The following is a 15,053-nucleotide window of genomic DNA, read 5'->3' as shown; positions in this document are numbered from 1 at the left end:
GTCGATTTTACGTAAAGTTGATAGTTGAGAATTTTTAGATGAAAATTTAGTTAAATCATCTAACAATTTTTAATTATCAACTTCATGTAATGTCAATTGTACCTGAATTTCTACTTTAAAAAAATAGTAAAGATTTACGAACAAATATACTCCTAAGATTTCATAAAATGAACCAATAAAAGAAACGGAAATTTTTGCTCAAATGGAGATGGATAATCAAAAAGCGACATTTAGATTGAAGTCGCTATGGAAGATTTATTTCTTCCAACTCGATCACAAATATCAAATTAAGAAAGAACAATAATTCAAAACCTAAACCATAATCCTAGAAACCAACGATCCTGAAAACATTACGTACGTCAGACAAGTAAAGAAATTAAACAATCACTGCTTATGATCTTCTTATGCGTCTCTTTTTTTTTTAACTGATTTTTATTAGGTAAACAAGATATTTTTATGAGTTAATAGTTAAATGAGTTTCTGAGAGATGATGTATTTTTTAAATTTGTCTCTTAAAATTTTTTCAATTAAATTTGTCCATCAAAAAATTAAAATTAATCATATTTATCCTTTAATTACTTTATTAATAATTTTTGTCAATAATTAATATTACGAAATATTAATTGACAATATAACATATATGATATCTAATATGTCTAATTGAACTTTGACAAAATATATTTATAAAAAATTTAAAATATATTAATTAACATATATGATATTTGACTTGTCTAATTGAATATTGACTAAATACGTTTACGAATATCGATCAATTTAGTTATTTTTTTAATTACATAAATTATATTTCTAATATGATCTAGCGAATAAATTGATAGATTTTTATATATAGGATGTCATGTATAATATCAATCAACATTTCAAATCATCAATCATTGATGGAAATTATTAATGTAAAAGACAAATATGATTAATTTATAATTTTTGAAAGACCAATTTGATTGATATTTTTTTTTAAGAATGAATTTAGAAAATATTTTATGTTTCAAGATAATTTGACTATGAACATATTTTTATAATTAAGTTGAATTAAGTTTTTTTTTATCTTCTTATGTGTTTTTTTAAATGATTTTTATTTAGCCAATAAATTATTGTATTAATCCAGTTTAAACAAGTTCATAACTTATTTTTCCAAAAAAAACTTATATAATTTTCTCCTAATGTTGTAATATTTTTAAATACTTTTAGAGTAAGAAAAAAAATTGTATTTTATCGTATGGTAACACAACAGTGGTATTTTTTCTTCTTCTTCATGAGAAGACCCAAGAATAATTTTTAGAAAAAATAAAAAATGTCCCGAAAGTAAATATAATTGTAAAATTAAATGGAAAAAGAGACCAATTAACCCTAAATCATTTTGATAGAATATCAATCATTATGATTATTGATCTCCCAACAATCATTAATCACTCAGAAAGTGTCTGATCTTGAGAAGTAGTAGTAGTAGTTTTTGTTGTTGTTGCTTGTATGGTTGAGAAGCAACTTTGGGATCTACCTAGTGGTCTACAACCATTGAAACTGTCCTTCCTAGGAGAATCCAATGTCCTAAAGAGGATGTTCTTCATTGCAATTATGAATTCCTCAGTGGGGTTATTGGGTGGACTAATTGAAGACCTGAATTGTTGACAAAACTTCATGTGACTTCTAATTGCTTCATCCATTGTCATCATAATACTCTCATCCTCACTTTTGTTCCTTGATCTCAACCGTTCATCCTTCACTGCCTCACCACAAAGTCCGCAAATCCAACGGCCCACGTAGCGCTCCTTCACGCGCGTAATATACGCCTCCGTGCACTCCTCCACCAATCCACAACAACAGCACTTCACCGCCGAAACTGTCTCCACCTCCGTTGCCGCCGCCGCCGCCGTCGTCGCACACTCAATGGCCGATAGTGATTTTGCTTCTCTTTTAAGGATATTATCATTCGCCATTTCGTGAATGTGTACTCTAATTCAAATAAACACAAGCGACGATAATTTTAGGGTTAATTCTAAATCTTAAACGATAAATATTAAAGCATATATTTATATGAATAAATAAAAATTGAAAATTATATATACACAAATAACGTAACATGATAATTACCGTATCTAGAATGGATGAAACTGTGGAAGATAGATAATCCAATGAAGGATCTGAATGAAAGTATGATAGGAAGAAAGAAGAAGGTATACGTCCCCAACTGAATGTTCTTATTAGCGGCAAAAATAGAGAACCCAAAAGGAGTGTAGTACTTTTCAGAACTCAGTTGAAGAATGGTACTTTAATTTTGAGAATTAATAGCAGAAATCTTTTTGCCTCTATCTGTCTCTCTTGATGATGGTATATATAGCATTTGTATATAACTAAGATTTTGAATCTCTTTTCTGTTTTTTTTGGAAAGACAAATAAATGAATAAATATTTTGAATCTCTTTTCTTGCTTTTTTATTTTATATTTTATATTTATTGGATACTGAGTATTAAATATAAAATTAATTTAATAATATCATATAATAATATCTAAGGTTGCGTTATATGGATATTGGACACTTTTTTTTGGAATTTGTGTCTACTACTTCTAAACGAAAGACACTGATGGACATAGAAATAAGATAGTGGACACGGAATTTTTAATAAATTTTTTTTCTCTGATTCTTTTTTCATTATTCTACTATTATCCCTTATATTATCTTGTGAAAAACTCTAACCTTAAGTTTTCTTCACCGTCGTTTTCAGGTACTCTCTCTTCTTCTTGTTCTGTCTTTTCATTCTTCATCTTCTTCTTGCTTTTTCTGTCGTCATTTTCTACTTCGATTTGTTCTTTCTCTTCTTTGACTTCTTTCACAATAATATCTTCTTCTTACTCTTTGTTTCTATCTCTATTTTTTCTTTTTCTTTCTGATTCTTTTCTTGAAATTTTTTAGGGTTCTTCTCTTTTATGATTTTGTATCTTCTTATCTTTTTTTATTTTTTATTAGTTTTTTGTGTGCAGTCAATTACTCCTTGTTCTTGTTACAAATTTCGAAAGCATGTTCTTCTCTTAGCTTTATCAGTCACATAATCAAGTATTACTCTATCGATCTCCTTATTGTTTCTTATTCTTGTTTTTATGTTTATATTTAAAAGAATTTTGTTCTGCTTTGTCTTTATTTTTTCGTTTTTAATTTTTTATGATTTTTCAATCTAAAAATCATATAAGAAGAAGAGCTACATTCTTTTCTTTGACAAAATGTTAAATGTTTACAGTAATAGTATGAATGAATGAAAAAATAATTTTAAATTTTAATATGTTGATGTATTTGTCAATAATGAAAGAATGAACGAAAAATTGTATTGAATTTGTCTCTTGTTATTAGTTTGAACTAAAAATTAAAATAATTAATGAGTTATATTGTTGTTGCTCTTATGGCTACTGTGTTCATTGTTGTTGATAATTTTTAGTATGTGTTAATTATATAAGTTATTTTTTGTGTGTTGATTAAGGAAGAAAGGAACTACAAAATATTCTATATTTATGTTTAATGATTTTTCTTCGAATGACTATTCATCTATTGTATTTTAATGGTAATAGAGGAAAAACTCTATGGAAAAAGGGTGGTTCAATTCTATGCTGTTTTATAGGCAGTTAGAATGATATTGCGCACCATCATTTAGCTATTGCGATTCTTTTCCTGATAGCTGGTCACATGTATAGAACCCCATGTAACAAGCTACACCAAGTAAGAAGTGTAGAACAATTAGTTCATAAGGACCGCCATTGTATAACCATTCATCAACAGATGCCGCTTCCCATAAGAAGCGAGCTACGTCTGAGTTAAATTTGGAGATGGAAGTTTTCTTTCGTTTCTCGGAGGTGAAGTAAGACTAAGCTCATGAGCTTATTATCCTAGGTCGGAACAAGTTGATAGGAGCTCTTTCTTTTTTTTCGCCCCATCGGATTGCTCTGAGAAATTTAGACGATTTTTTTTATTTTATGATTCAGGCTGAACTTGAAGTCGTTACGATATTAGTTTTGATGTTTGTATTTTTGTATTTGAGAAATAGAAGAAGATGACATTTGTTGATTAGGAATAGAGAAATTAATACTAATCCCTTAAGACGGAATGTATTAAACCGCATAATAGGAGGAGGCTATAAAAATTGCATTTGGCAATTAAGGATGAGCGTAGATGCATTAGGAAGATCGTGTGAGTTACTAAAAGTTTAAGGTGGATTAAGAAATGAATGTCATGTAAGTATACCTAAGCAAGTGATTTTAATAATACTAGTTCATCATAAAAAGAATCGCACGCTTCAAGTTAGATTTTATAGATAAGGAGAAACAGGAAGTAGGTATTTCAACAAGGTATTATCCTCGGTCATACGTGTTCAAAGTCTATTGTTTGTAAAAGTTGTTTCTGTTCCAGATGACTACATAGATCCCAGATGGAAATGGTTCAAGGTAAATGTAGTAAATAATTGAGGTAGTGGTTTTGTATAATCTATAATTTTGTATAGAATTAGTCTTGACACTTCAATTTTTTTGGTTTAAGATTGTTTAAGAGCATTAGATGAAACATATATAGATGTGACTGTCCCTAAAAAAGATAAATCAAGATATCAAACAAGAACCAAAAAGAGAAGGAAGAGAGACTGAGTGGGCAGAAACAGAAAACGAGTTGGCAGTAGCATGAAAACAGGCAACGTCGTGCAGGTGGAACAAGAATCATTCCTCCACAGTTCTTCGGGAAGGGTACGATTAGGGCGGCAGTGAAGGAGTTCGAGACAGAGACAGTGATGAGAGGTGGGTATAAAAGTTAAAACTAAATATGTCTACTTTAGTAATTTTATATCATATTGTAGCCTTGTTCATATTAATCCAAACATAATACTAGACATTACATTAATGTCTTGTCCATTGTATCCAAACACAATACATAAAGAGTAATTTTTAATGTCATGTCATGTCCTGTCTACAAAAACAAACACAACTTAAGAGACAATAATTTTATTAAATACGGTATTTTTTAATTATTAAATATTTATTCAATATTTATAGTTATATTTTAAAATATTTTGATAATTAATTTATCTATACTCATAAATAATCAGTATAATAATACGAGTATATTTAATTAATAATTTAATTTAATAAAAATAAATATATCTATTCGTTATTTATAAAAAAATCGGCTATTAATTAATTTTTTAAAAGTAAAAAATTTAATTTTTAATTTATTTATTATTTATTATTAAAATAAAAATTTAAAATTTTTATTTATAAATATATAAATACTATCGGAATCTAAATATTCACAAATTTTTTTTTTCTGTTCTCCAACTTTCTCAAATTTCAAATTTTGCTCCAGAAATTTTTAGTTTGAGTGGATATAATTTTTCAACTACAAGAACAAGTTAAATAAATAATGCCATTTTTTTAAATTAATTTTGTAGTATTTATAAATAACTAGTATAACAATACAAATATATTTATTTTTATTGAATTAAATTAAATTATTAATTTAATTTATAATCTTCTAAATTTAAAATGATTTGAATTAAATTAGATGAAATGGAAAAATAAAAATCAAACAACAAACAATAAAGGCATCATCATGTATTTTTCGTCCCTTTATAAATGTAGATTATGTTTTTTTATTAATTTTGACATCACTAACATCATTCTTTTCACCAATACTTTTGATATTATCTTATATATACAACCCATTATATTAATCCGCGGAAGATCTTTGATCTTCTTAGCTCCCTCAAATTTTGGAACTAGCACCATCCACGTTACATTAACATCCATTAGTAGCATAACACTTTGGAAGAATTTCAACACTATTGCAATAAACTTTGACCAATATCATCCCAACATTCCTTAATGAAATTCATATTATAGCCATCACTACCTCGAATTTTAGTGAACTCACAATCCCAGACTGCCTCTCAAATTTGCTCAGACGATGGTAGTACCTCTAATATTGTTGCCTCCTCATCATCAATTTGCTTTACCAACCCATCACAGAACCCAATCATAGGAGCATATTCCTGTCGATACAACTCTTTATAAAATTCTCTAATTACAACTTTTATTCTGGTCTGGTTCCGCACCGATCTTCCATTAATTAGCAAAGCATCAATTCTGTTATTTATCCTTCTCATCGATTCTAGGTTATGAAATTTTCTATATCCCTAACATGTTGAGATCGAGACATCTGCTTCCAATGAATCTCCTTTCTGATATACCACTTTGCACAACAACTCACCAGAGCGTCCCGTCGAGCCTCCACCGTTCCTTCATAAGTACCAGCACTAACTATATCATCAATCTTCTTGATCTCCTCCTCATACTTCTTTATCACATTGTCCATGTCTCCAAAATAGTCCTTATGCCATCTTCTCATTGGTATAGTCAGGGCCTTTAGCATATTAGTGAACTGATCATCACCCAAATTTCTCTACTCATCCTTCACCATCCTCAAAAACCCCTCATGTGTAAATCAGAAATCTAAACTTCGAAATAGTCTTGGGCCCACTAACTCTTGTACCTTTTACAATCAAGGGACAGTGATCTGATAGGCTCCTAGATCCCCCTTTCAATCAAGTATTTGGGAACTCCTCAAGCCACTTTATACTGACTAGAACTCTGTCAATGCGACTACAAGATCGACTTCTAAACTATGTGAATTTTTTTATCATTAAGAAGTAAATCCACAAGCTGTAAATCTTGCACCTAATCTTTAAATTTTTTTGTAGATGCTGGTAAATTAATTGCACCTTTCCTTTCCTCCACCCATAGTATTTTGTTAAGTCTCTCATGAAACAAAACAGAACTTGATATAACCCCATAATATAGCTTAACTCCCCCCATATCACCAGTTTCTCACTCTACATATGCACACCATACACTATGCAGAATGCACACTTAAAAATTATTTTTTGTAAGCAATCCTTTAACACACAGTCAACCGTTTCTTTTGTAGCAATTTGACTGTTTAAACAACATATCATGCTACATTAACAATAAATCTCTAGAGGCACCTGCTGATTTCACATAATCCCAGCCCACCATACCTCAAATCCGTGCTACATCAAATTTAGTAACTACCTCTCTCTTAATTTCAATCAATCATAACATATTCAACCTATATTTTTTCTTCAATTCTTTCACCATACTCAGCTTACCATCACCTCCTAATCCTCTAACATTCCAACAACTACAAATCATTTAAAACAATTTCTACACACCTTGTTATGATTTTTGGGTCTACTCCTCCTTATTTTCTCTTTTTGTTTCGCCATCCTTCTTTTTGTCGTAATTGCTTCGTTCTAACTTTGTAAAATTGCCATAATGTCATGCTCTTCATCATGCAAAACTGCACCAGACTCTACTGTCAACTTTCATGTTCCTGTATTTTCAGTCATCTGTTCTTCCCATGTGTACCTCTAATAAGCATTCTCGTATATACACTCTGCTTCAGTTTCGAACCTAGCATCCTCCGTAGCCCATTTTTTGACATTTTTATGTTGCAACCCAGTCGCGGCTAATGTCTCAAGGCTATTGTATTCCTCATGGATCGGATCCAATCCGCATATCCGAGGTATTTATTCGTATCCGATCCGAAAATTGCGGATATAGATCCGATCCGCAAGGCTATCGGATTGGATATGCACACTTATAGGATCGGATTACGGATTTTATGTAGGTATCTGTATATCCGCGGATTCGCAAAAATAAATAAATAAATAAGTAAATATTCTTCTTATGTTTTATTTCAACTAATAATTATAATATATGTTGTATTTTTTAATTTTATTATTTAAGAAAAATATGTTTAATATTATTTTAAGAGTAAACATATTTAAAAGAGTAGAAAAAATTTTTATTAATATTTTTTAATAAAAATAAGCTTTTAAAAATATTTTTGTGTTTTGTGGATATTTCCGATATTCGATCTGCAAATGTGCGGATCGGATCGGATCCAAGGTTAAAACCTGTGGATATTGAATCCGATCCAATCCTATGATTTTAGTGCGGATCAGATAAAGATTTTGGTCATATGCGATCCGCGTTCACCTCTAATGTGATGCGGACTTAACTGCTCTTGATTGCACTCATTCAAAAAAATGTCAGGTGTTACCATTCTACCCTTCTCTTCAATGTCGCTCTTTGCCCATGTCATGACTAGTTCATCCGTCGGGTCCCAAACTGCCGTCTTTGACATCAATTCATCGTCATGTGAACTAGAGTTGTCACACATTGGCCTCACTAGTATATCTTTCAATAGATATTTATCTCCATATATCTCACGTCCTACCTCCTTTACAAAAATATCAAATCCACTAGTGCTTACAGTGATATGAATCCATTCATTAATCACATCGAATACACAGGTATCGATTAACGCTAGACCAACGCTCAATGATAAACCAAACTCCGTTACTTCATCACACTTAACTACTTTTCCCTATAGATCGCATATCGTGTTGAGCGTCTCTACTGACCATACATATAAAAGCACTCCATAATACTCTAACCAGAATCTTCTAGCCTCACTGCGTTCTAATTCCTCCCATCTCCATACACTATGAAAGAATTATAAGAGACTATTCATTTTGAACATAAATGCTTCCTCCACATTCTACACAATATCAAAGACTAAAAGCACCTTGTACATTATTCCAAGCTCTTTGACTTCAGCAACTTGAGGAGGATTCTTACGAATAGCTCTCCGTAGCGATTTGAATTCAATGGCCGTCGTCATTCCTCCTACTAAACTCCTCAACAGTCAATTGAAATTCTCTTTTGCTACTAGGACTTCAACTTTTTTCGTCCATTCATTCCCATGCGGGTCCTTTACGGATGTATTCTTCGTCGTCTCTTCCACTCATGTAGGATGATCCAAACTTTGTCCCCTTTGAGGTTGCCTACTATCCGCACCACTTCTTGCTATATCCTCCTTGCGCATTCCCATATTTTTCTCCCTGATGCCCTTCTATACTTAGCCTCTCTTACGGAAATTATTTTACCCCTTAAACTTATCTGATTCATCTATGCTATAGCCTTCGTTGTCCTTCTTTTTGTCGTATAGCATACAAATGCAAACAGATAATTTTTTATTTTTAAATTTTTGGAATAGATAGATATCATTAATTTGTCTCATCCAATAAAAAAGATGAAATAATTCTTTTTTTAGAATATCTTGTGACATATATTGTCCACAAAAATAAAAAAAAAGAATCATTTTCTAAATAATGATACTTTCTTCAATTTCAAATTCTAAAATTTTTTCTCTTTAATTTCCTAGTTCTATCTCATGCATTCTGTGTCCCTCTTCTCTCTTCTCGAATGAACGAGATCATTAAAAGTATATCTATGTAATATTAAAATTACGAATTTAAATGGTAAAAATAGATATTAATATAATCATTAGATGAGTCTGTATATATCAATACGGAATATTTGTGCCTTGAACTGTTTTATTTATAGTTATGAGTGCCATGTTATTGTGTTTGATTGTCTAAACCTGCGAAGGGACTTTGATGGATCGGAATACAATCATAATTTATGGTAGATTGATACCAAAACATTCATTTCGCCGTTCCTTTATTACTTATGTGTAAAGAGAATATATATGTTCAACCACTTGATTATTACTTGACTATAAACAACTTATACATAGATTGATGTAACATTACCCAGAGTCAATATCTAATTATCTATCACAATTTAGTACATTGTGTGTAGCCAGCTGGAATGACACTAACCCATTGCGGATGTTTGAAGCCAAACGTGCAACTTAGTAGGGATGCTTTCTCATTTATATGAAATATGTTTGCTCATCAATTATTTTATGAATTTAATTTTAATATATTGTTAGAATAAAATAAATAGCACAGTTATATATATATATATATATATATATATATATATATATATATATATATATATAATATTATATTAATAAAATTAATTATTTTTATGTTAATTATATAAATAATTATTTAAAAAATATATAATTAAATAATTATATACAATATTTTATACTATTAATATAGTCAATTTATAGTATGCATTAAATTAGCAAATTTTTTTATTATTAAATGATATAATATTTTAAAAAAATTTATGTGATTTTGTAAATAAAAATCTAAATTTTGCGTTTCTTTTTTTTTTCTTAACTTGGCGGTGGTTTTAAACCACCAAAAATTGACTAAAAATAGGAAAAATGTATCGGGAACTGCGGCCGGTTCACAACCACCAGTAATGTTGCTCGAAACCCAGTCTTATATTGCTGCGGTTCTAAAACAGCAGCAAAATATATTCAAATTTGTAACAACTGAATTCATTCGCAGCGGTTTTAAAACTGCCGGTAAACAAGATGACAATCGTGGCACTCCTATTTTGTGGCATTTTTTTAACGCGTGCCTCGAAATACGAATTTAGTGGCGGTTATACCAACAGTTGCTGAAAACCGTCGCCGAACCCAATTCCAACACTGATAACCAGGGAGGTTTGCGGAGCCACCAGCAATTGATTTTGCGGCGGTTTAACACCGCCGCTAACTGAAAAAAACCGCCTCTAAATACCCCTCTGTCGTAGTGTATTAAATGATAGACGAGAGGCATGTGAATTTAATAAATAACTAAATAAAAGAATAAGTATAGAAAATTAATTTTTAATTAAGTAATATTAATTTTTTATTGTAAAACTATTTAACTTTTAACTCTTATTTTTAAAAAAATTTAAAATTTAAAATAAAAATAATTTAAAAAAAGAACTGATACGGATTAGAAAAACTTAGATTCAAACTGAATTGAGAAATAAAATGAGCAGAATTTAGCCACATATTTATTTATAGTGTAACAAAATCCTGCGGTTGTGATTGTGACCACATTGGATGAAGAAAAGTAGGAAGAAGCCGTGAAGGTTAGCCTTATTCCCATCTCTCCCTACGTTTTTCTGTCATTGTCATGGGCCTCTTGATTTTATAGCTCCTTCAGTACTTCTTTGTCTTCGTTTCATCACACATCATAAATGATAAACTTCCAATGCAAGATCCCCCAAAAAAAAAAAAAAATGATAAAATAAACCCTCAATCATCAATATTTTTTTCCAACGGAAAATGTTTTCAACCAACGTATTATACAATGCAGAGTTTAAAAACTTAAAATTGGTTAATTCTTTTTGTTCATACATCTCTACATGAAATCTGTAGTTTTGGTTAAAAATATTTGACTGCAATAACGAAGTCTTCTCCTACAATGTGTTATGAATTAAATAATAGTATTATATCTTATTATTTTTTTTATTAATATCGGAGTTAAAATCCAAAAAACAAAGAAAACTAATCAAAAATTATTTTGGAGTAAACTGTTCTTATAACACCAGTAAAAGATAGAAAGAAAATTAAAATACAAGATGGTAATAAAAAAAAGAAATGACAACCATAACTTAAATTATGACTAAATGATACTAATTTATCAGCACAGATATTTGCTTTTCTGAATTCATGATGAAGAGTCCAGTTATTAAACCTGTTGTACCTAATTTTTATCACTATCATAAAAGTTCTTACCGAAAATAAATTATCCGAAATTCCGAATTTTGAGAACACAGTTGCACAATTAACCTCAATTTTAATATGGGAGTGTCCCACGTTAATGATTAAATCAAGGTCAAAAAGTATGTTCTACAATTCTGTCGCTATCACAGTGCAAGCACCCAAATTCACATTATAACAAACCACAAATTTATCATTGTTGTTATCTTTAAGGATATCACCATAAGCCATTCTCACTAACAAAACTATTCGAATTCAACTAGTTTATACTTAAATTTCTTCCAATAATCTTATTCAGAATCATTAGATTTTCATCTGTTTTCTAACAATATTTAATTATTTTTTAATTTATATGAGATTTCACAATTCTTTATAATAGGCACCATTCCAATTTTTTTTTTTAATTATCAAAGAGATATATTCATTGATATGTATACTATTACAAGTAAGAAACAAAATTTCCTAACAAAACTAGATTAAAACCATCAATCAACGCACCAATATAATTTTGAGAAGAAAACTAGGAAAATACAAAATCTAAGAATTTCTAGAAAAAGAATACTAATGAAATCAAAGAACTTCGGATGACTCCAAATAATGCCTAAAGCAACCTCAAGCATTTCAACAGAAAACGTTTCACCTACAAAAGAATGATCAACAGTGTCTGTTTTCTTGCAATGTCTTCATCTCCACAAAAAATATGATTTTTATGCGACAAAAGTACTATGAGTATACAAAAATTAACAATAATATATATATATATATATTGTTTAACCAATTTTTAATGAGTAAATAGCCAAAATCGTCCCTGAAAGATACTCCGATTTCTATTTTGGTCCTCGAAAGATAAAGATAATCAAAATCGTCCCTGAAAGATACACGATTGATCACGTTAGTCCTTCCGTCAGTTGGATGATGACGTATCACGTTAAGTGCCACGTGGCATATGATGACGTGGATGGCTAATGCCACGTGTCAAAAGATAATTGGTTGACATGTCAGATCAGTGACACCTGGCACGTCACGTGTCAGGTAAGTGACACGTGACATGCCACGTGGCATTTGACATGTAAAAAAGTTATTTATAATCAAAATAGTCCTTGAAAGATACCCCGTAAGTCATTTTCATCCCTGAAATTTTAAAAATTAATCAAATTAGTCCTTGTATAAGTTTTTTTTTATTTTTTCTTGATAATATTAAATTTAAAATATTTTTTGATACTACTAATTTTAATAGAAATGAAATTGACAATTAAAAAATTAGTAATTGTATCTTTTCTTCTTAAAAATTTTTTCAATAAAATTACTCTCTCCTTTAATTCTTCTCAAAATCTATGTTATTCTTTTTTATTCTAAAACTTTTTTTTTTACATTATTATTACATTTTGCTGGAATATATATATACTCAAAAGTCAAAATATTGAAAGTCAAAATTCAAGAAGATCCACAAATTTTGCTTCAATTTCAAACTTTACAAAATATTGAAAATTTGTTGCTTTATTATTATTATTATTATTATTATTATTATTATTATTATTATTATTATTATTATTATTATTATTATATATGCTAAACGAATTGCTTCTTAAGCTATTACATGCAATTATCATAATAAATTTTGGAAAAGTCTAGGGGGCCAGCAATTTTTGTGATTGTTAGCCATCAACTAGCCATCAATGATGATTTGATGGTGTGAGATTGGTGTGAGATTTCATCCAATGGCTCACCTTCCTCTGCTGGTTACATGCTGGCCAAAATTCAATAAAACTGCTGGCTCCCTAGCATTGCTCATAAATTTTTGTGTGTTTCATATGTTTGAGATAGATTATATAATTTTTCTTTTAATATCACTACCATTACATCCTATATGTAAGTAATACCGTAATGGAAAAAAAAATATGTAGTAAAAAAAAATAGTGGTATAACTTTATTTAGGTTAACATACATAAATTTTGATTTTAAACATATAACTTTGTTTAGGTTAACAAATACATTCATTTCAATTTTGAGTATATATATATATTCCAGCAAAATGTAATAATAATGTAAAAAAAAGATTTTAGAATAGAAAAGAATAAGAGAGATTTTGAGAAGAATTAAAGAAGAGAGATAATTTTATTGAAAAATTTTTTAAGAGGAAAAGATACAATTACTAATTTTTTTATTGTCAATTACATTTCTATTAAAATTAGTAGTATCAAAAAAGATTTTAAATTTAATATTATTAAGAAAAAAAAACTTATATAAGGAATAATTTGATTAATTTTTAAAATTTCAAGGATGAAAATGACTTACGTCTGAACATTGAAGGACTATTTTGATTATAAATAACTTTTCTACGTGTCAAGTGCCACGTGGCATGCCACGTGTCACTGACCTGACACGTGGCATGCCAGATGTCACTAATTTGACACATCGACCAATCATTTTGTGACACGTGGCATTAGCCCTCCACGTCATCATATGCCACGTGGCACTTAACGTGACATGTCATCATCTAACTGACGGAAGGATTAATGTGACGAATCGTGTATCTTTCGGGGACGATTTCGATTAACTTTATCTTTCGAAGGGATGATTTTGATTAACTTTATCTTTCGAGAACCAAAATGGAGATCGAGATATTTTTTAGGGACGATTTTGAATATTTACTCAATTTTTAATATATATTTTATACGAATAATTATACTAATCTAATAGCTAATTTTTTTTACACGTATAATTGTTATTTGCACAAATAATCAAAAGAATTGGTATAACAAATTTCATAAAAGAAGTATAACTTAACTAATATAATTGAGACAATAATTTCCACTAAAGAAACGCAACCCATTAAAAACACATAACAATCCATTAAAAGGATGAAACCATATTCATCATAAGATGAACCAAGATCAAAGCATTGCTAGTGTTTGATTTTGAATTTTAACTTGGTATATATACTTGCAAAATATTTAGTGATTTTCTTTCTAATCATTAATGCACTGAAAAATAATATTAGCTTTTCTTTGGTCTCCGACAAGGCAGGGAACACTCCTTTGGATTTAGTGCCAATTTGCCATTATATTGCCGCTAGTCATAGAGTTGGAATTGTATAACTATTAGTGTTAATTTGTCATTATTAAAGTTACTTGTTAGGGTTATTTGGAATAAAATTTTTAATAATTTTTTAATTAATAAATATACTAAAAAACATTAAATACTTTAAATTTATATCAAACATCTAAGGAAATACTAGCTAGCAAAACTCTAGTATTATATTAATGTATACAGCAATTCATTAACTAATAACGAATTGTTAAATAAAATTTAAATTTATAATAAATTAATTTTTCACCTATTGAATTAAAAGATATCGCAAAAAATAAAAAAATTATTACTTTATCAGTGTCCAGACAAGTTGACAATATCCTTGCGCTGGCATAAATGAAAACTATAGTCTATATACATGGTACAACTTGCAAGTTGCAACCCACACATATTACATAAGCATGGAGCATGT

General features: G+C 29.4%; 1 long non-coding RNA gene across 1 annotated transcript; it reads right to left on the bottom strand.

Annotated features, from left to right (window-relative positions):
- Positions 1 to 1,181: 1,181 nt before the first annotated feature.
- Positions 1,182 to 2,434, bottom strand: LOC112698317 (uncharacterized). Its single transcript, XR_011874654.1, has 2 exons — positions 2,107 to 2,434; positions 1,182 to 1,968 (listed from the first exon to the last, which is right to left on the bottom strand). It is a non-coding gene; the product is annotated as an uncharacterized lncRNA (long non-coding RNA).
- Positions 2,435 to 15,053: the final 12,619 nt, after the last annotated feature.

The sequence above is a fragment of the Arachis hypogaea genome, chromosome 16 (genome assembly GCF_003086295.3).
Source record: "Arachis hypogaea cultivar Tifrunner chromosome 16, arahy.Tifrunner.gnm2.J5K5, whole genome shotgun sequence".
Lineage (NCBI taxonomy): Eukaryota > Viridiplantae > Streptophyta > Magnoliopsida > Fabales > Fabaceae > Arachis > Arachis hypogaea.
The sequence above is the reverse complement of the archived record's forward strand: the minus strand, read 5'-3'. Positions and strand labels throughout refer to the sequence as shown.